The sequence below is a fragment of the Acinonyx jubatus genome, chromosome B2 (genome assembly GCF_027475565.1).
Source record: "Acinonyx jubatus isolate Ajub_Pintada_27869175 chromosome B2, VMU_Ajub_asm_v1.0, whole genome shotgun sequence".
Lineage (NCBI taxonomy): Eukaryota > Metazoa > Chordata > Mammalia > Carnivora > Felidae > Acinonyx > Acinonyx jubatus.
The window spans coordinates 110,161,419-110,183,568 of NC_069385.1; the positions used below are offsets into that span (position 1 = coordinate 110,161,419).

Genomic DNA, 22,150 nt, shown 5'->3' on the forward strand with positions numbered 1-22,150 from the left:
TCATCCAAGGGAAAGAGTCCATTAGGGTCCTGTCTTTTGTTTCTATATGCTGCTATAGTGTGCTAAATCACTAATTCTCATTGAGAATGGTTATTGCTCTGTTGATATTTCTAAAACTGAAAATGGATAATCTTTTAGTTCAAATAATACTGTTGATCAATAAGGACTCCCAATGATAAATGTAAGCTTTATTTTCATTTGTTTATCAAGTAAATTCTACTCAACTGAACTTTATTTTGGTCATAATCTTATTTGTTAAGCAAAAAACGTTTAAGTTATATGTTTGGATTTGAATGAAGAGGTTGTATGTACTTAAATGTTTTTCTGATTAATCGTAGATTCTTTGGATGGGAAGAGACCTTGAAAGGACCTCTAGTTTATCCTGCAACTTCAGTCAATATCCCACTTAAATCATCCCAGGTAGATAAACATTTATGCTATTTTCATAAATCTTCAGAGATAATGTGGCAACCTCTGTAGCTAATCTTTTCCAGTATTTAATTATTTTCTCTATTAGGACAATCTGCCTTCTAGCTAGCATGCACCTAATGCTGTAATTTTGTTTGTTCTCTGTTGCCTCATTCTCAGTTGAGTAAAAATATTTGCTTACTATAATATTAAGTAGACTCTAGTTCTTCATAAACTTAATAACAGTAGCTGCCCATGCATATACTTTTATGCCAGCCACCGATGTAAGCTCTTTGCAGACTGTAACTCATTTACTACTCGCAGCAATCCTGTGAGGTTGGCACTATCACTGTTCTGTTTTACATGTGATGAAATAAAGACTCCTTCAGATTAAAGGACTTTTAATCATTTAATAAAACCTCAAGGTTACACTCAGACATTTCCTTCCTTCCTTCCTTCCTTCCTTCCTTCCTTCCTTCCTTTGTAGAATTCTACCAAGTGGTGGGCATAAGATTTGAACCTTGGCATTTTGCAGGCAGTCTGTGCTCTGGTATTACCTCTACTTGACTGTTGTGAGGTGATCCGTCAGCATGCTCTTCTCCAGATTAAACAGTGTTAGTTTATTTTATCCCTTAAACTGTTTTGTTTGCCAATCCTTAAATTATCCCTGTGGTTCTGTTATTAACCTTTCTTCAGTAGCTTTCTAGGTGGGGAAACTGGGACAAACACCAGAAGGGCTATATCTAACGCAAAGATTATATCCGGATTCTTACATGCCGTTGTGTTTTCATTAAAAAGTTGCATTCATAAGACAACCCAAAACCAATAAAATGCCTGACTGCACTGCAGATAAATGGTTAGCTATCTACCTTTTTCACATAAAAAAAGGACTTGTTATAAACCATACAGGTTTGCAGTTGAGGGATTGTTGCCCATTGAGGAAAAGCGGAACTCCAATTTTAGTGCAGATATCCATAAGCAAAATCTGTTCAGACTCTGGTTTTTCACTGTCTTCTCTTTATGCGTGTCTGTGTAAGTAATATATTATGTAATATAATATGTATATATTAAGTAATATATTATGTATGCTTTAATTTGGTTAAACAAATTGGACCACTCTTTTTTTTATTAAGACTTTTTTTTTTTTTTACTTTTGAGAGAGAGAGAGAGAGAGAGAGAGCGCAAGCAAGCGAGCGCGACTCGGGGAAGGGCAGAGAGGGAGAGACAGAATCCAAAGCAGGCTCCAGGCTCTGAGCTGTCAGTCCAGAGCCTGATGGCGGGGCTCGAACCCATGAACCGTGAGATCATGATCTGAGCTTAAGTCAGATGTTTAGCTGCCTGAGCCACCCAGGTACCCCAGGACTTCGTTTGTTTAGAGCAGCTTTAGGTTCTTAGCAAAATTGAGAGGAAGGTGCAGAGGTTTCCTATATACCACCATCCCCACACATACAGAGCCTCCCCCATTATCAGTATTCCTCACCAGAGTGGTTCATTTGTTATAGTTGATCCACTTATTTTTTAAAATAAGTAATAATTAGTGTTTACTAAATGCCCAGCATGAGCTAAGTATGTGAAATGTTTGAAACTCTCAACAGCCCTGTGAGAGAACTTCTCTTGTTAATACACTGTGTGTGTGTGTGTGTGTGTGTGTGGCTTGTGATAATTTGTACAATGTTTCAAGCTTATGGAAAAGTTGCAAAGATGCTACAAGGAACTTCTCTATACACTTACTCACATTTACCAATTGTTTTCATTTTGCCCCATTTGCTTTATCATTTTCTTTCACTAGAGTATCTTTCAAGCAAATTTGAAAAAAAAAAAAAAGTGGATAGGAAGGCCTTAATTTTCAAAAGAAAAGGGAAGAATCTTTGAATGTATCAGCAAGTTAGTATGTTTGATTTTAGTTAATCTTCTGAGGCGAAGGAGTCTCAAGGTTGGATTGAGAGTGGATTTGGGGGGTTTATGGTTTATTTTCTTCAGTGTGTTTTGAAAAACATTCTTTTACCTGTGAACAACAAGTTTATAGGCCCCTCCCTCATCAGCAAAAACCGTGTCTTGGTGTGCAACTCTGTTGGGGACCTTCTTAGTACCTGGCAGGTTGTGTTCACACACAAGGGCATCCTCAGGATGTGATAGCTTTTAATGATGTATGGGTGATTATTATGTGAAGACAGGAGCCATCATCACCATGACTGCAACATATTTAGGTGAAATACGTATACTGAGGATCTTTACGTAGCATCAAGGAGCTGGAAGAAATCTAAGTACAAAATGCACTTCCTTAAGAACATTGTTTGCAATTAATACAGATAGATGTGCCTCATGGTAGAGGGATGAATATAAATATCTTAACATACTATTACCTTCACCCAAAATAAACTCAAATTTTGGTAGTCATTTCAGTTGTCATCGTATAAGGAGATTTAACTGACCCCATCCCTGCTACTATCTTCCAGCTCATCCTCAATTGTTATTAAAATGGTAGCCAGTCCATTTCATAAAAGCATGAGCTGCAAAATGAGGCCTGTTCAATTTCAGTGAAGGGACTATTAGCTGTATTCTGATGTATGTAAAATACAGCACTTGTCGGCTCCCCACCCCCAACTCTTTAAATGATCATCGAAGCTATGAGATATAGTTCCTTATTAAAGCTGATTGTAATAATTAGAAACACTTAGCTTTCATAAGGATGAGAAAATTACAAATTATTTGGAAAGCATTCTTTCCAGTCATACATTATTGTTTCTGAGACATGGGCAGTTTTTAAAGACTATAATACTGTTTCTTTGCCATTTACATGTTAATAGAAGTCTGAAAAGTAAGGCACTCTTCTGAAATTTTCAGGGTTGTTTTTATTATATGTCAGGCTGTAAACAGCATCCTGTGACAGGTATTTTCTCTCTTTGTCTTCTATTGAGCTAATTAGTAATTTACACTCTAGGAGCATCTCTTCCAGCCTCACTGTGTGAAAATGCCTGCTACTGTGTGCCTTCCGTGCAGCCTGGGCTGGCAAATGATTTGGGGGCAGATGTTGGTTACCACATCAGAAGGATCAAGGATAAAATGTATTTTTATCTTATGTTTTTATAAATGTACAGGGTTTTGTATATGCACTGCGACCGTCTCACTGGCCACTCCGCCCCCATTCAAAGAGGAATGTTATAACCTCCTGTAATCCAGAGCTACTATCCTTGATTCAGTTTTGGATTGTTGTCTGTTCTGTCCCCCACCCCCACCCCAACATTGTGGGATTTGGGAAGGATTAGCAGGACAGCCTGGCAGAGTTCAGAGCCCAGGAAGCTAGTCTTCATTCCTCCCTCCCATTGTCAGAATACAGAGCATCTTGTTGCCTTTAGAACCCAGCAGTGCTTCTCTCATTGGGCAAGTTGGGTGAGGGGTGGGAGCGCAGCTCTTTTGTTAGTGAGTTAGGGAGATGCTTTCATATGATACTTGTATTCCTCCAAGGGAAGGATAGGTCCTACCTCTGTGTCAGCTTTTCAAAATGCAGCCACGAGTGACCAAAAGATAATTTATAGCCTGGCTTTAGCACTTTGTCACACTGGTGTTCTGCTCTTTCCTGCCCCCTGCTCTATCTCTTTCTGCCAGTCTCTGACATGGGAAAGAGGATGTGTGGTATCTGTCATGTGCTTGTGGGTCCAGGCCATGTGGACATAGTAAAGTAGCAAGAGTTTTTGACTTTGAAATAAAGTCTTAAGTATCAGTTTGTTCTATGAAGAATATAAATTTTATTTTATTATTTAAAAAAATTTTTTTTGACATTTATTCATTTTTGAGAGATAGAGAGAGAGCATGAGCGGGGAAGGGGCAGAGAGAGGGAGACACAGAATCCAAAGCAGGCTCCAGGCTCCGAGCTGTCAGCACAGAGCCCGGCGCGGGGCTTGAACTCACGAACTGCGAGATCATGACCTGACCTGAAGTCGGATGCTCAACCGACTGAGCCACCCAGGCACCCCACGAATATAAATTCTAATTGAGAATTAAAGAAAGAGTAGCGAGGGGTTTACTGATACATCAGTTTTGAGCCAAAACCTTTCTAGAATGCTAGATAATTTGTGATACTTAGTTTTGCAATTATAGATACTAATTTATCAGGATAATAAGGTCTAAGTCAGTGTTAGAGCTAATTAGAGTCTCTCTGACAAAAATTGTTTCCTGGAGGTGGCCACAAAGAAAATTAGGTAAGAAAATGTGTGAATAGCTCACTTCGGCCATCATTGCTAATAGCATTATAATCATAGACATCTAGCCCTTGACAGTGAATCGGCATTCATGAACAGAAGACATCACATTTATGTAAGCATTTATAGAGTATTTGGGAGCTTCATTAGTGTTTTGTTTTCACAATCTAGAATGTTTAGAATATCCCTATGGATGGGCCATTGCTAACATCTACTTCTCTTACTCCTCTTTCTGTGTTCTAATACAATTACATATATTAGTTGTCTTAATTATATTGGATGTTCATGGCTAGACACTAATTATACTCTTGTGCTTTAACCTCTAAAAGAGGTCGAAGGTCAGATTGATAAGCAACATTTCATATAAAACAAAATATCATTGAAGTAGGCATCACACACAGGAGTGTCATGAGTAAGTAAAGATGACAAAGTGAATACCTGACTATGGAATTAAATATACCCTTAAAAGAAACAACATTTCTGAATATATGACATAGCTTGAAGAAATGATAACTGTATTTCAAGTGAAAGGTAAGTGTGCTTTAATGGAGAGATCAAACTCATTTGTGATTGGCATCATTGTCTGTTCCACGCTTAAGGCCCAGATTGGTCAAATATTACCAGTCTCCCCAGTTCCTCTGTTAATGTGCTTCTTGAATTGTTTTTCTCCATAGTTAGTTCAGCTTAGCCTATAACTAATAATAAATTCAAAATCTATTTAAGCTGTAAGTTCAGTAATCCTAATCATTTAAATAAATATAAAATAAAACATATAATTGCCACTTTTTACCTATCAGATTGGAAGGTTATGGTAACCAGTAGTGGATAAGGATGTGGGGAATTTGGGGGGTGCCTGAGTGGCTCAGTCGGTTAAACATCCGACTCTTGATTTTGGCTCAGGTCATGATCTCATGGTTGGTGAGATTGAGCTCTGTGTCGGGCTCTGTGCTGACAGTGTGGAGCCTCTTGGGATTCTCCCTCTCCCTCTCTCTCTGCCCCTCTTCACGTGCTCTCTTTCTCTCAAAATAAAGAAATAACTTAAAAAAAAAAAAGGATGTGGAGAAGTTGGAACTCTTACACACTGTTGATGGGAATGTAAGTTTCCTTGGAGGTAAATCTGACAAGTCTATTGGAATTTAAAATGTGCTTACCCTGTGACCCAGCAATTCCACTTCTAGAAATTTGTCCTGTGGATATATTCATACACTTGCATGAAAAATATGAATACAAAGTTTTTCTTTATAGCATTGTTTGTTATAGCAAAAAAAAAAAAAAAATGACATGTGATGGTTCCACACAATGGAATACCATTAAGCTGTTAGGAATGCAGTGGATCTCTGTTTGCTAATATAGAAAGACATCCGCTATTAAATATTATTTTCTTTTACTTATTTATTTTAAATACACTTAGAAGCTCTTATTTAGGTATGTATGTGATCTCTATACCCAGCATGGGGCTTAAACTCATGACCCTGAGATCAAGAGTCGCGTGTCTACCAACTGAGCCAGAAAGGTGTCCCTGTTATATTTTTATTTATATTTATATTTTTACTTTTTAAATTATGTGTGTATGTGTGTATTTAAAATATTTATTTATTTATTTTGAGAGAGAGAGTGAATAGGTGAGGGAAGCAGAGAGACAGAATCCCAAGCAGGCTCTGTGCTGTCAGTGCAGGGCCCGACACGGGGCTCAATCTCAGGATCTGCGAGATCATGACCTGAGCAGAAGTCTAGATTTGGACACTTTGACTTAGCCACACAGGCGCCCCTTATTTTTTTAATGTTTATTTATTTATTTTGAGGGCATTTTGCTAATTGTTTTCTGTAGGTCTTAAAGCTTTTTTGTCCCTCATTTCTCTTCCATCTGTTTTGTTGATTTTTGTATTGCTATGTTTTATTCCTTTCTCATTTCCTTAACTCGCTTAATTTTCCTAACTTTGCTTAACTGACTGAGCCACCTAGGCGCCCCTAAACTATATTTTTTAAAAAGTCATGTTACAGAACAGTATGTGTAGAATATTTCTATTTTCATAAACTGTAAGGACTGTTATTGAGGTATTCCCTTTTTTCAGAGAAGGTATTCACTTTTTACTCTATATGCTTCTATAATGTTTACTTTCAGTAAGCATGTGAGGAAGGGGTTAACTGAGAACATCTCCATTTGAGAATTTTCTGTAGTAGTAGGGGAGGAGAAGGAAGCTGGGCAGAGAAAAGAACCGCTCCATTCATATGAGATATATCAGTCAAGTTTTTGAGTCAGAACTGAGGCCTGGATTGGCAGAAAGGGAGATATAATGGGATTGAGACCATTTTGTGGAGGTTTTAAAGGCAATGATAAAAAGCCTGCATTTGATGTGAAAAATGATCTATAAAATGGAAATGATAATGGTACCTAGTCCATTGGCAGTGACTGACATACAGTAAGTGTTCATTGTTCGCTATTATTATTGAATAAAAATGCATTATCTTTTGTAAGCCTGAATAAATTAATGTGTGGTCTTTTATTATGTGTGCTGAAGATTCTGCTGACCCCTCTGACAGACCGCGTAGCTTGTGTGTTTTTCCATTGGTGCTGATGGTTGGCTCAACCATCAGCGTTCTTCACCGTTCATCCTCCCACCTACCAACTGTTAGTATCAAATACTGAAGGGCTACAATTTTACCTATTTATTTACTTTAAATGTTTACTTATTTTGAGAGAGAGAGAGGGAGGGTCAGGGAGAGAAGGAGAGAGAGAATCCCAAGCAGGTTCCATGCTAACTGTGAGATCATGACCTGAGCTGAAATCATGAGTCAGACGCTTAACCAACTGAGCCACTCGGGTGCCCCCTGACAGTTCACAATTTTAGAGCTTTAGACATAGGATGCCCTCCAAGTTGCTTTTGGTTTTGTTTACCAGTGTTATCTTGTATACTAGTTAACATTTGGGGGTTGGAAAAAAAAGGGGGAACAGGTAATTTGGGTGGAAAACATCTTTTCTATGCCCATGGGATTTGGACTAGATAATGTCACTTTGCACTGAATGTGTTCATCAGTTTTTGTTAGCAGCACAGGGTAAATGAGCATATTAGCTACAACACCTACATTGGCAGCCAGCAGTCTGCTTGTGAATTCTTTTAGAAAATGGAAATCTGGCAAGAAGTGTTCCTGAGCAGTTGAAATATCTTTGGAAAAATTACGTAGAACAAATAAAGTAGAAAAAAATTCTCCTCCAAAAAAAATTGTTTCACCACTGAAAGCCATGAGAAAAGATGTTTTACTTGTGGATTGAGATGTGACAGTGTAATTTGGTAGGACTTCAGAGTTCATTCTGTATTTCAACCTTTCATATAAGTTTGTCATTTAAAGAGTTTGAAGGTATATTCATATTTCATGAAAAAAATTTACAAAACTATTTTAAGAACGATGAATTTCTCACTTTATAGTATACATATTCTAATGTAAATTCTTTTTCCTTTCCACTTCCAGTTAAAATGTATCTTAAAGCATATGTCTTTTTGAGGTTTTAAGATAAAAACCTTCAGCAGAAATAACAAGAAAAGTTTATATTTAAACACAGTACTTGGCACTTAAGAGGTGTTCAGTAAATTTTCATTAAATAAATTAATGTGGCTCCTGGGTGGCTCAGTAGGTTGAGCGTCTGACTTTGGCTCAGGTCACGATCTCACAGCTCGTGAGTTCGAGCCCCGTGTTGGGCTCTGTGCTGACAGCTCAGAGCCTGGAGCCTGCTTCGGATTCTGTGTCTTCCTCTCTCTCTGCCCCTAACCCACTCGCATTCTGTCTCTGTCTCTCTCAAAAATAAACATTAAAAAAATTTTTTTTAAATAAATTAATGTGTGCATGAATGAAAAATATCTTGAGTCTGAACTTCATTCCCTATGATTTGGGCACAGTCTAGCATTGGTGTATAAAGGCCTTTTGTTCAGCCCCCATTTCCATGCCTATTTTCCTCTCCCACCCCACAAGCACCCTCTCTAATGTGTTTGATGTATGTCCTTGATTCTATATGCATCTTTCTAAAGTGCTTAGTGATTTAAAAAAAAAAAAAAAACAATAAAAAAATGGGGCACCTGGGTGGCTCAGTCAGCTAAGCATACGACTTTGGTTCAGGTCATGATCTCCTGGTTTGTGAGTTCAGGCCCCGTTTCGGGCTCCGTGCTGACAGCTCAGAGCCTGGAGCTTGCTTCGGATTCTGTGTCTCCCTCTGTCTCTGCCCCTCCCCCACACTCATGCTGTCTCTCATAAATAAATAAATTAAAAAAAATTTTTTTTAAATGCTTAGTGATTTGGGGCGGCGGTGGGTACTTATCATTCATTCTAAAATTTTTCACCATACTTCACTGTTGCAGAATTTGGCTATAGAATTCTCCCTGTAAAAATGCTTTAGTTCTGGGGCGCCTGGCTGGTTCAGTTGGTGGAGCATGCGGCTTTTGATCTCAGGGTTCTGAGTTCAAGCCCCATGTTGGGTGTAGAGATTACTTAAAAATAAAATCTTTAGGAGCAAGCTGGGTGGCTCAGTCAGTTAAGCATCCAACTCTTGGTTTCAGCTCAGGTCATGATCTCAAAGTTTGTGGGTTTGAACCCTGCATTGGGCTCTGTGCTGGCCGTATAGACTGCCTGGGGTTCTCTCCTCTCCTCTCTCTGCCCCTTCTCCACTTGTTCTCTCTCTCTCTCTCAAAATAAATAAACTTAAAAAAAAGAAAAAACCAAAATCTTTAAAGAACTATGTTATAGCTCTTACTCTGGTTTTACTCTTCTCACTCAGCCCTGTTTTAAGATCTGGGAATGTTTTTGGATGTACACTTAGCTAATTGCTCCAACCTGCAGCATGCTGTTCCATGGTGCGCATCCATTCCCATAGTGATGGATGCCTAGGCTACCGTAAACAGTGCTGCTAACAGCAGTCTTGTTTGTGTTCATTATGGACACGTGGAGAATGTGTTTGGGATACAAACTCAGGAGTGGCATTGTAGCATAGATACTGACAGGCTGCTGAATGGTAGATCAGCACATACCCCTCACAGGCCTTGCATTCTCCACCTCCCAACACTTGCTATTGTCCACGGTTCGAATTTTTGCTATATAATTATGTCTTATTTTAATTTATATTTTCTATTTACTAATGAGTTTGAACATTTCTTCATATTTTAGTTAGCTGTTTCCCTTCTGTGAAAGAAGCATGAAAGGATAAATGTAATAAAATTTTTTAAAACTTTTTATTGAAGTATAATTGACATATAACATTATGTTAGTTTCAGGTGTATAACATGATTTGCTATTTGTATATACTGTGAAATGATCACCTACAATAAGTCTAGTTGACATCACCATACATTGCTATAATTTTTTTTTTTCCTTGCAGTGCAGACTTTTTCCTAATGTCTTGCTAATTTGCTTTGAGAATAGATCTGGACATAGTATTTTATTATTATTTTAAAGCTGGAGGAGCTCTTGGTTATGCATTATATTTTATAAGCTATTATGTGTTTTCTCAAACTTCAAAAAGAACATCATACTTTATGCAGAAGCTGAAAGTATTGTTTTCTTCTTGATTCCAAGAGACTGAAATGAAGGTGTTTCTTTATGCATTCAACTTGAAGGCTGTATAGTATGCTACAGTTAAGCCAGCTTGCAAATTCATCTCTTCCATTGCCTTCATTTATGCCAAAAGGAGAGCAAGTGTTTTTACCAGAGTAGATTGGGTGGGAGAGTGCTTCATTGCAGTAGTTTAAAAAGGACTCCCTGGCCACAAATCAGTAGACTATCACAGAATCTTAGATCCAGCTATTTTCCATGTGTGCAGCCTCCCTAGATGTCAGAAAACTGAGTAAATGGTGGGCAGTACCCTCTCTAATTGCCTGTTTATTGAAGAGCCCAATACTTGATTATAAGTATGATCTTAATATCCATGAGATAGAAGTAGATAGTATTAAATACGATGAATGAATACTATTTTAGGTGCATTTGCTATGAGAGGGCAATAGAAAATCTAGATGTTTTCATTTTTGCAGTATTTGGGGATAGAGAAGAGCATATTTCCTGAGATGCCATTTCTTAGGGGCTTATACAGAAGGCTGGGCAACAGTCATTTCAGGTTTGCTGGTGAATCCCACTGCTATTTGTTTCAGTCGTTAGGAAAGGATAAACGACCCTGACACAAAATGTTGACTTGTTTCAACAAAGCTGCAGTATTTGCGTTTTCCTGAGGAAACAGTTGTCTCTTAAGCGTTTTCACTTCTTACCAGTATGTGATGTAGTCAAGTTATTCTTTTAACTTTGATTTAGCATCTGCTTGAGTGTGTGAAAAAGTAATCTTAATTTGTGAAGTGTTTGATGTAACCATAAACTATGAACTTTCCAACCATACCATAATATGTTTAAATTTTTCCTTTTTTTTTTTTTTCTGGCTTTGTGATTATGACTTTTGAGTAAGTATCTGTCAGCCAAACATTGTTTCCTACTCATCATAGTTTTCAAGCAAAGCCACACTCTCTGCTAAGGTGTAGTGTTTTTCAAATAACTTGATTTTGCTCTGCCTTGAAAATTACGTTTCTTTTCTTTATCATTTTGTTTTTCCCTTGGAAATCTTGCTTGGGAAATCATGTTTTTTTAGATGTGGTTTTAAAACATTCTCTTTGGGGCGCCTGGGTGGCTCAGTTGGTTGAGCGTCCGACTTCGGCTCAGGTCATGATCTCACAGCTCGTGAGTTCGAGCCCCGTGTTGGGCTCTGTGCTGACAGCTCAGAGCCTGGAGCCTGCTTTAGATTCTGTGTCTCCCTCTCTCTCTGCCCCTAACCCACTCGCATTCTGTCTCTGTCTCTCTCAAAAATAAAACATTATAAAAAAAACATCAAAAATAAACATTATAAAAAAATTTTTTTAAACATTCTCTTTAACCTTCTGAAGAATCTTTTAAAATTTAATATTTATCATGGGGCGCCTGGGTGGCGCAGTCGGTTAAGCGTCCTACTTCAGCCAGGTCACGATCTCGTGGTCCGGGAGTTCGAGCCCCGCGTCGGGCTCTGGGCTGATGGCTCAGAGCCTGGAGCCTGTTTCCGATTCTGTGTCTCCCTCTCTCTCTGCCCCTCCCCCGTTCATGCTCTGTCTCTCTCTGTCCCAAAAATAAATCAACGTTGAAAAAAAAAATTTTTTTTTAAAAATTTAATATTTATCAATGCTAAGCTGTGTGCAACATAAAAAGTACCCTGCCTGCTTTCCCTCTCCCCAACATTTGACCTCTACAGGGACCCCCATTTTCTGTTCTTCCAGCTGTTTCTTTTGGCATTTAATGCCATACTTTTAGGCAGTAGACTCATGCTGCTATTTTTTTAAAGTCTGTATAGATCGTTCTCTAGACCTGCACAGCTATCATCCTTGGATCTACCTTTCTATATAACAGTTATTTCCTCCCTATGTTGGGACTCCCTGCTTCCTGGATGCCACATCTTTCCCCTTTGCTGTTTATACTTAAGCAATTCTTCCAGAAGGTTCCTAAGAAAAAGGTGCATAGGATGTAAATTTGAGAATCTGCATGTATGAAAATGTCTTCTTTTTCTTTCATACTTGATTTGTAGTTTACCTGGGTGTAGAATATAGAATAATTTTCTGAGTTTAACAGGAATTGTTCTATTGATTTTTAGCTTCTGTTGTTGCTAACGAAAAGTCTGATGATGTTCTGACTCTTTTTTTTTTTTTTCTTTCCCCTCAGTTGGAGGTGGTTTAGGAGCTGATCTTTGTCTCTGATGTTCTGAAATTTTATGGTAATCTGCCTTACTGTGAGCCTTGTTTTATCTGTTGTATAGGGCACACTGGGGGCCTATTCAATCTGGAAACATGCATTTTTCAGTTCTGGGAGATTTACTTGAATTCTTTAATTCTAACCAGCCTCCACCTTCTCTCCCCCCACCCTTTTTTAAAGTTTTTATTTATTTACTTTGAGAGAGAGAGTGCATGTGAGCATGTGAGCAGGGGAGGAGTAGAGAGAGAGGGAGAGAGAGAATTCCAAGTAGGCTATGCACTGTCAGCATGGAGCCAGATGCAGGGCTCAAACCCATAACCCTGCGATCATGACCTGAGCTGAAACCAAGAGTTAGACAGTTAACCAACCGAGCCACCCAGGTGCCCCTCCCTCTTCTCTCCCTTGCCCCTGGTTTTCCTCTTCTTTCCCTCTTGTATTCTTATTCTTTGTGTTTGGAATGTATGGACTGATGGGTCCTTTAATTTGCCCATTTTTTTCTATATTTCATCTTTTTTGTCTCTGTGCTCTGCTTTCTGGAAGATATCTTGAACTTCATCTTCAGACACTTCTAATTAGGTTTCTGCTATCATATTTTTAAGTTTCAAGTTTTTTTCTCTGAATGCTGCCCCCCCCCCTTTTTTTTAAGGTTTTACTTTTATGTAATCTCTATACCCAGCATGGGGCTTGAACTCAGAACCCTGAGATCAAGAGTCGAATGCTCTACCAACTGAGCCAGCTAGGCGCCCCTCAGCATATTGCTTTTTTTTTTTTTTTTTTTTTTTTTAGTTTATTTATTGTGAGAGAGACGGAGACAGTGCGAGTGAGGGAGGGGTAGAAAGAGAGGCAGGGAGAATCCCAAGCAAGCTCCGTGTGCCAGCTGTGGAGCCCAACAGCTTGATCCCACGAACCATGAGATCATGACCTGAACCAAAATCAAGAGTCTGTCGCAACTGAGCCACCCAGGCAACGTGAATGTTGCTTTTTAATAGTTTTCTATTTCTGTTTCATGGGATAGTTCTTCTCTCAGTATGTTAATTGTAATTACATTTTTTTCCTGCAGTTTCCTGTACCATCTGTTTCCTTAAAATACCTTTATTTGATCATTTATTTTAGTTTTTCATTTAGGGGATTTTTCTTAAATGTATATAGCCTTGGCTGTCTTACTCATGTTCCACAATGAGCCACTGAAAAACTGAAAGCTGGGTTTGACAGAGTGGGGGCTTCTAAAAGTTGGCTGGTGCTATTATTCATTATAAGATAGTTAGGATGGGGCGCCTGGGTGGCTCAGTCAGTTAAGCGTCCAACTTCGGCCCAGGTCATGATCTTGCGGTTTGTGAGTTCGAGCCCTGCATCGGGCTCTGTGTTGACAGCTCAGAACCTGGAGCCTGCTTCGGATTCTGTGTCTCCCCCTCTCTCTGCTCCTTCCCAGCTCATGCTCTCACTCTGTCTCTGTCAAAAATAAATAAACTTTAAAAAAAAAAAAAAGATAGTTAGGAGGTCACCTCTAGTAGTCAGTACTCGTAAGTGTTTTTCTGTGGGGCAAATTCATCTCCAGAGAGAATGCTCCCATCTTTGGCTTATCCCTGGTTGAAACATTTGGGGAGCTGAATGAAGAAAGAGCTGGGGATTACCTTTCAGGATATCTACTTTCCCATAATCTCCATCTTTTTAGACTGCTAGGCCTTCCCCCAGTTGTGTTTAAGTGCAGAGTCTCTCTAGTTTCCAGAATAGGCTTCCCATCTTCTGACCAATGGCTGCTTGGGGTTAGGGTGGGAATCTTGGATTAGAACTTTCACCCTGTTCTTTTTCAGCCCTGTCTGCTGTCCCCACTTGCAGAGGTATTCTGAGCTTTTTGGTGTGTCCCAGCACAATTCAGTTTGCTCTGGGCTTCCCCTTAATGTGCTCTTAGGTTTTACATTCTATGCTAAGTCAAATAACCTACCCATCTGCTTTTCAGCTTCCAAAAACTTGTAGTGGTTTCCTCTCCTATTCTTTTCTCTTGTAGCTCTTGTTTTTACTGTTGTTCTAGTGGAGTTACGGAGAGGACAAAAGAGGTAAATGTGGGTGTTCAATGCATTGTGTTTTATCGAAAATCCAAACTTAGTTCTCTAATGCACTTTTTCAGTGCAAGACTTAGAATGGCTTGTTTAATTGTAAAATTTTGCTACAGTACAGAATTCTGGATAATGTAGATTCATTTTCTGTTTTGCTACCCTTATGGATGAATGCCTAACACGTAGCTTGCTAGAAGATAATGATATCTGAGTGGCTTTAGGAAGTTTACAGATAGAATAATAGAACGTTAGGTCATCAAGTAACTTAATGTTACTTTTACGGATGTGGAAACAGAGCCAGGGTGCAGAAGTGGCTTATTTATGTTTGCTAATCTATCTAGAACTGGAAGTGAGTCTCTTCTCCAGTTGTCTTTTCTTTACCAGTATGGCTCTGTTGTCTCTCATTAAAGTAGCTGGAAAGAGAAGCCCTTTATCCGTTGCTCATGGTACCCACATGTCCTGTTAATTTTATGTAAGCTTTAAGGTTGCAGTCCTGAGTGTGGAGGGATTTTTTAAAAATTTTTATTTATTTTGAGAGAGAGCAAGTGCACAGAAAAGCAGGTGAGGGGCAGAGAGAGAGAGAGGTAGAGAGAATCCCAAGCAAGGCTCCATGCTGTTAGCATGGAGCCCAACATGGGTCTCCAGCTCACAAATCGTGAAATCATGACCTGAGCCAAAATCAAGAGTCAGACGCTTAACCAACTGACTCATCTAGGTGCCCTGGGGGATTGTTTTTAAATGTTTTTCTATTAATTTGGGGGGTCCAGTTTTATTTTGGTGAACTTCAAAACTTAAGAAAATGAGTATTTACCATTTAAAGATGTTTCTGTTTTGAAGAATTTATATTAAACATTTAAAAAGGTTTCTTTTCTTTCTTCCTACTGTTCCATTCTCAGTGGGTTCCAAAAGTTCTTTGAGGGGGAATGTGGATATGTCTGTTAAAATTTGACAGTAATGTGGAAAAGGGAAGCAGGTGTAAAAAGATCAACAGGTTTCTTTGGAGAAATCCTAGAATGCTTTCTTTATCAGCTCTTCAAAATTTAATTCCCAGTTCTTCTCCTCTAAGACCTCTGTCTCCATTTTACCCCGTGCAACATTAATCTTTTGTCTTATTTCCCTATTCCCTCCTGTATTCTGTACATTTGCCCACAGCACACTACTGAATTCATTATATGATGACATAGAATTCTTTGGTGATTTTCTTTTATATGTAAAATATTTGGGGCAGAACCGCTGCTTTGTACTTTTGACTAAATTCACTTACGCACATGTTTCCAGAATGCCTTCTTTGACTGAGGCACCAGGCTCCTCTGTAGGTACTGGCATCTGTTGGGGTACATATTAGGTCTAGATTCCTGATGGTTGGTATAAATTCACCTTTTCTCTAGTCACTGTTTCAAAGTAATTGAGAAAACAGGATCTGCCCCTTTGTGTCACGTTGGTGGCTAGCTGCAACAGCTGGGAGCAGAGTGGGGAAACCTGTTATTTGGAAGCGAAGGGGTCTAACGTTCCCTTGTGTGGAAAGTGAACATGTTGTAAGAGAAGCCTTCTGACATTCCTTACAACCTCCAGGTTTTATGATCATAAAGACGTGCTCCCAGGGAATCAACAATACCCTTCGTAAGAACTAACCCACAAAGAAAAATAACGTCTCATACGGTTGAATGGAGTCTTTTGGAAATGTTTCCATAACTGAGCTAAGCTGTTGCATACATAATCTGAAGTAATCTAGAACACTTAGAATGATACAGCATTTATTTTATTTTTTGTTTTTTTTCCTCTCCCCCTTTTCTAAGATTAAAATGTGCTTTCTCATTATACTTTCGAAATGTTTTAACTTATTTTGTCTAATTTATTTATTGTGAAATATTATATATGTGAGATATATTTTAGGACATACATTTTGTTATATTTTTAAAAGATTTTTAAAAAGATTTTATATTTATTTTCTTTTATTTTTCGTGTTTATTTTTGTGAGAGAGAGAGAGAATGAGAGGGGGAGGGGCAGAGAGATGGAGACAGAGGATATGAAGTGGGCTCCATGCTGACAGCAGAGAGCCGGACACAGGGCTCGAATCCACAGACCAGGAGATCATGACCTGAGTCAAAGTCGGACACTTAACCAACTGAGCCACCCACGCACCCCAAGCTTTCATTTTTAAGTGATCTCTCTACCCAGTGGGGCTCAAGAGTTTCATGCTCTACTGATTGAGCCAGCCAGATGCCCCAAAACATCATGTACATTTTAAAGACCAAGGCACCTGGATGGCTCAGTCGGTTAAGCATCTGACTTTGGCTCAGGTCATGATATCATGGTCCGAGAGTTCAAGCCCCATTTCAGGCGCTGTGCTGACAGCCTGGAGCCTGGATCCTGCTTCCAATTCTGTGTCTCCCTCTCTCTCTCTGCTCCTCCCCTGCTCACACTCTGCCTCTCTCAAAAATAAATAAACATTAAAAAAATAAACATAAAATAAAGACCAGTGAAACAAAAGCCGGGATAACCATCCCGTGTAAGTGTAAAAGTTCCCTGTCTGATCCTCCCTTATGCCCCACCCCAGGTTAATCACCACCCTGACTGCTATCAAGAATGTTAGGATTTTGCTTCTTTTTCTATGGTTTAAAAAAAATATTCATTTACTTATTTTGTGAGAGAGCACACACACTTGAGCTAGCGCCAGTGGGGAAGGGCAGAAAGATAGGGAGAGAGAGAATCCCAAGCAGGCTCTGTGCTGTCAGCATAGAGTCCGTCAAGGGGCTCAATCTCACAAACCATGAGATCATGATCTGAGCAGAAATCAAGAGTCTGACGCTGAACTGACTGAGCCACCCAGACACCCTTTTTATTATGTTTTAAATTCTAAACTTGGAAACAAATTAACTCAGTAATGAGAGGCCTTAATTTCTTTTACATGTATGTTTTATTTATTTTTGCTTATTATTAAATGTTTGTTTTTGAGAGATGGAGAAGGGGGGCAGAGAGAGGGTGTGGACAGGATCTGAAGCAGGCTCAGTACTGACAGCACAGAGCCAGATGTGAGGCTCAAACTCATGAACTGCCAGATCATGACCTGAACCGAAGTTGGACACTTAACCAACTGAGCCACCCAGGTGCTCCCTAAACCTGCTTTCTTAACCACAACACCTAATTAGGGTGGTGTTTTATAACTTGATACAGTTTTATATTTTTAAAATCTAGGTTTATTTTGTATCTTGGAATACTATAACCAGATAACAATGTAGCCATCAGGCTTTTGCTAGAACCATTTAGTTGGAAAGCTCTACAGGGTTTTGATTCTTGTCCAAACACTCCTAACATGTCATTGCTTGGTACAGATATATGGTCCTAAATCTTTTTGTATCATTAGTACTGTCCATTTTAGAGCCCTTCTAAAATGTTTATTTTATAAATACCTGTTGTTTTTTTTAAATTTTTTTAATGTTTATTTATCTTTGAAGGAGAGAGACATACAGAGCTTGAGCGGGGGAGAATCAGAGAGGGAGACACAGAACCCAAAGCACTCTCCGTGTTTTGAGCTGTCAGCACAGAGCCCGATGTGGGGCTTGAACTCACTGGCCGCGAGATCATGACCTGAGTGGAAGTTGGACGTTCAACCAACTGAGCCCTTATAAATACCTGATTTTTTAACGGGAATTTTCAGAGAAAACCAACAATATCACTGTATAGTATAGCAGATAGTGATATGTAGGTTAGAGTTAGCTTTTAAGAGATTTTAAGAGCTGTGATTATAGGAAGCATTTTTCTAATATTCAAAATTCTTAAAATGTTTTCACGTTTGTAAGTAATTTTTGGCACTTATTTTGATATGATTTCCAAGAGATAGCTTCTTTACAAAACAGTTATTGACTCTAGTGAATTTATATTTCTTTTGCAGAGTTATCTCTGAAAAGAACTAGTTGCAGTGATGTCTTTTTTTTTTTTTCTTAAGTAAGCTCTGCACCCAACGTGGGGCTTCAACTCATGACCCCAAAAATCAAGAGTCTCATGTTCTACTGACTGAGCCAGCCTGCAGTGCTAAGTCTTTATGTTTAAAATTTAAAATCAGAAACTGTTTCTACGGAAGGAGTGCATATTTACAGTTCAGTCTCTTCTTGAACAAGATATGTAAAGTGTCTCAGGATATTGCTAACTGCCAACTAAATTTTACCATGGCACAAAACTTTACTTAATTAAACCTCATGTTCTTTGCCACTGATGTAGAGTTACTGAATTGCACTAATTATCTTGGGGCCTAGGTACTGCTTTTTTTTTTTTTTTTTTTTTTTGCTGTGTGATCCTGGACTAGTCATTTAATAACCAATTTGAGTGTCCATTCTTCATCTGTAAAGTGCCACTGACACCTACCTCGTTTGTGAGAATTAAATGCACAAATATATGCGAAAACACCTCACACAGCACGGTATCTAGTAGGAGTATAATAAATTGTTCATAAATGTTCTCTTCCCATTAAAATTGCTGCTCTGTGCTGACAAAATTGTTGTATGGTATTTATAAAACGTGCTTGGTAATGACAACTAATGTTTTTAAAATGGTTTGAATGTATGCTGGCAGGCTGAACTCTACCAATTAATAGTATTTATTATATGTGGGGAGTATAAAAGCAGCATTAGATTTAAGCACAGTGATGAAATACCAATTCCGGTGTGTGCTCTATGGAAGGCTGTTTTCGTGGCTGTCACTGCTTCTCTGCACACTAAATGGGATCTGGTATTGCTTTTGTTTGCATGTATTTATCTTGGATGACTGGGGAGAATGCAAGCATACTATGCTATTGCTTTTAAGTGCTTTTATATTGGGGGGCGCCTGGGTGGCTCTGTCGGTTAAGCATCCAACTTCGGCTCAGGTCTTGATCTTGTGGTTTGTGGGTTCAAGCCCTGTCGGGCTCTGTGCTAACAGCCCAGAGCCTGGAGCCTGCCTCGGATTCTGTGTCTCCCTCTCTCTCTGCCCCTCCCCCGCTCATGCTCAGTCTCTCGTTCTCTCTTTCTCAAAAATAAAATAAACATTAAAAAATTTTTAAAAATAATAAAATAAGTCATTTTATTTTTTGGTGAGAAGAAATCCCCAGTGTGGCTAAGATCTTATGCCTTTTAATCCCTATAAGTTGGTAGGTAAGACCAAGATGTTATTTAACTAAAAGACGCAGATACCAAATACATTTTAGGATTCTTGCGCTCCACATGAGAGATCAGGTTCTTTTATCCTAGCATGTCCCCCCCAAACACCTGAAATGTTCAAATATCACTGTCTCTTCTCACCACAATAATGATCTAAAGTCTCTGCTATTTTTGGTAGCAAAGGAAAGAAGACCTAACCCATGTGCAGCCCTTGTCAGTTTACAGTGCACTTCCACACACGTTTTCTTGCCTGATTGATGCAGCACCCTTGGAAGGGAGTAGAGCTGATGTTGTATCTATTCACACGGGAGACTGTAGAGATTCCCAAGACATCAGTGAACTGCCCAGGGTCACACTGCTAATACGAGGATTTGCTAAGGCTCTTGCAGTCTCCTGTGTTCTCATGCCCCTTATGAATAAACAGGCCCATCTAGTGTCTTATTAGATATGGAAATCAATCAACACAGGTAGACTTCTAGAACTTTTTTGATTCTAACCACCACACAGGAATTTAGGGGGAAAAAAATTCTAATGTGTCACTTGACCATCTTTCTAATGTGTCGCTTGACACTCTGGATCTCTTATACATCATTGTATTGGTCCCAATATATTTTTATTTCAGAAGGCTGAAACAACGCGCAGCGTTTTATTCTAAAACAAATGTGCATATGTAGAGATGAGAAAAGTTATGGCTTACAGTGGCAAATGCCATATGAAGTTTTTAGTTGAAAATACTTTGTAAATGTTAGAAAGCATAATGCCTAAGAAGTAAAATTTGAGATCAAGGCCAGTTTAAAAGAGGGGGTCCTCTATCAGCAGTTCATGCAACCAACAGTATATATTAAGTCAATAGGACACTAGAATGAGAAACGACCTCTTCTCAGAAAGTTCATAGTCTAGGTTGATATCCCATGTACACTGTATAACATAGCTTCATAAACTCATGGACCATATTTCTGTTTAATGGTGAAAAAACATTTCTTTTTAGTTTATATATTTATTTTGAGAGGGGAAAGAGAGAGAGAGCAGGGGAGGAGCAGAGAGAGAGGGAAAGGGGGAGGGAGGGAGGGAGGGAGGGAAGGAGAGAGAGAGAGAGAGAGAGAGAGAGAGAGAGAGTGTCCCAAACAGACTCCATGCTGTCAGCACAGAGCCCAATGCTGGGCTTGAGATCATGACCTGAGCCAAGATGAGGAGTTGGACTGAGCCACCCAGGTGTCCCGAAAAAGCACTTTAATAAACAGTTTGTAAGAAATCAATTCATTTGGCAAGTGAACTTAGATTTTGCCACCTAGATTATTCTTTTTTTTTTTTTAAGCTTACTTACTTAGAGAGAGTGAGAGAGAGCAAGCTTGAGTTGGGGAGGAGCAGAAGGAAAAGGGAGAATCCCAACGTGGGGCTTAAACTCATGAACTGTGAGATGATGAGCTGAAATCAAGAGTTGGACACTTAACTGAGCCACCCAGGTGGTCCCACCTAGATTATTCTGAATCATGGTCAGAGTGTGTAAGATCAGTCCTAGCACCTCTTGTATTTCACAGAAAATCATAAATCTGTTTTGCAGTTTCTGTGTGGAGATCCTAAATTCGAACGTAAACCATTAGAGCCATTAATGGGTGAAACCCATGGCAACTAATAACTTAGAACAGTAAAATCAACAGATCTTGAAGCTTTTGTTCATGCTATGCATACTGTGCTCTGAAATGTAGAGTTAAATGTTTCTTTTTACATGATTATTTACTCTGGGCGACATGTACAAATTGTGGAATTTCAAATTTGAGTGGGCCTGGAGATCACAAAACTCTTTAGTAATAGAGTGTGGACTGAAATCTAGGCTTGCTGATATCCAGCCTAGCTTTCTCTCTTCCTGCCAGTCGAACCCAGACTTCCTAATTTGGCATCCAAGAGACATTTAATTATGGTGTTCTTATAATTTTCCATGAGGTTTCTCTATTTAGTGGTGGATGAATGTAAAATTTTTCCTTATTGTATGAGTTTAGTCTGCCTTTGTATCTCCTAAGGCTTTTGGCCTATTTTTATTTTGATTAGATATGACTGATCATTCATAATTTAAAAAGTTACTTATGAAATTGACTTAAAATTACAGAGAAAGCATCTAACTCAGGTTCTAAGCCATTGGCTCTTCAGCAGTAACAGTGAAAATACGTTTCCACTTCAAAACAATCAACATTAGATGTAGCTTCCTGGCTTACCACACCTGCCTTGTCTGCTCTCAGCGTTGTCTTCAGGCACCTGAGAGGTATGCTTGGAAGCACCTTGAAAACCATAGAGTGCTATAACAATCTGTTGCATGCATGCATTCTTGCATGAGTCTTCTGATTAATTAATTGTATACTTGAGACTTTTTGTAGTAAAACATTTTGCTATATGAGCTTATAGATTGGAATAGGCCAAAAATGGGACCAGGTCAAAGAAAGCACTTAAATCCAGCAAGGCCTTGCTGGTACTAAAATCATAGAGTGGATGGGTGGTTGGAAGTAAGCCTAGAGCGTTGGTGCCTTAGAATGTGAATAGAAATGACAGATGGATTTGAAAATTCTCTTTGGGGCGCCTGGGTGGCTCAGTTGGTTGAGCTTCCGACGTCGGCTCAGATCATGATCT

General features: G+C 39.0%; 1 protein-coding gene across 12 annotated transcripts in view; it reads left to right on the forward strand.

Annotated features, from left to right (window-relative positions):
- The window catches only part of USP49 (ubiquitin specific peptidase 49), a 104,489-nt gene that overhangs the window by 10,435 nt on the left and 71,904 nt on the right, over window positions 1-22,150 (forward strand). For 11 of the 12 annotated variants that reach the window (XR_008298612.1, XM_053222803.1, XM_053222807.1 and 8 more), the window contains exon 2: window positions 339-420. The exons of the other annotated variant lie outside the window; for it this stretch is intronic. The gene's annotated coding sequence lies outside the window, so the exon portion shown is untranslated. The remainder of the gene's footprint in view (window positions 1-338; window positions 421-22,150) is intronic. 12 annotated transcript variants of the gene reach the window in all.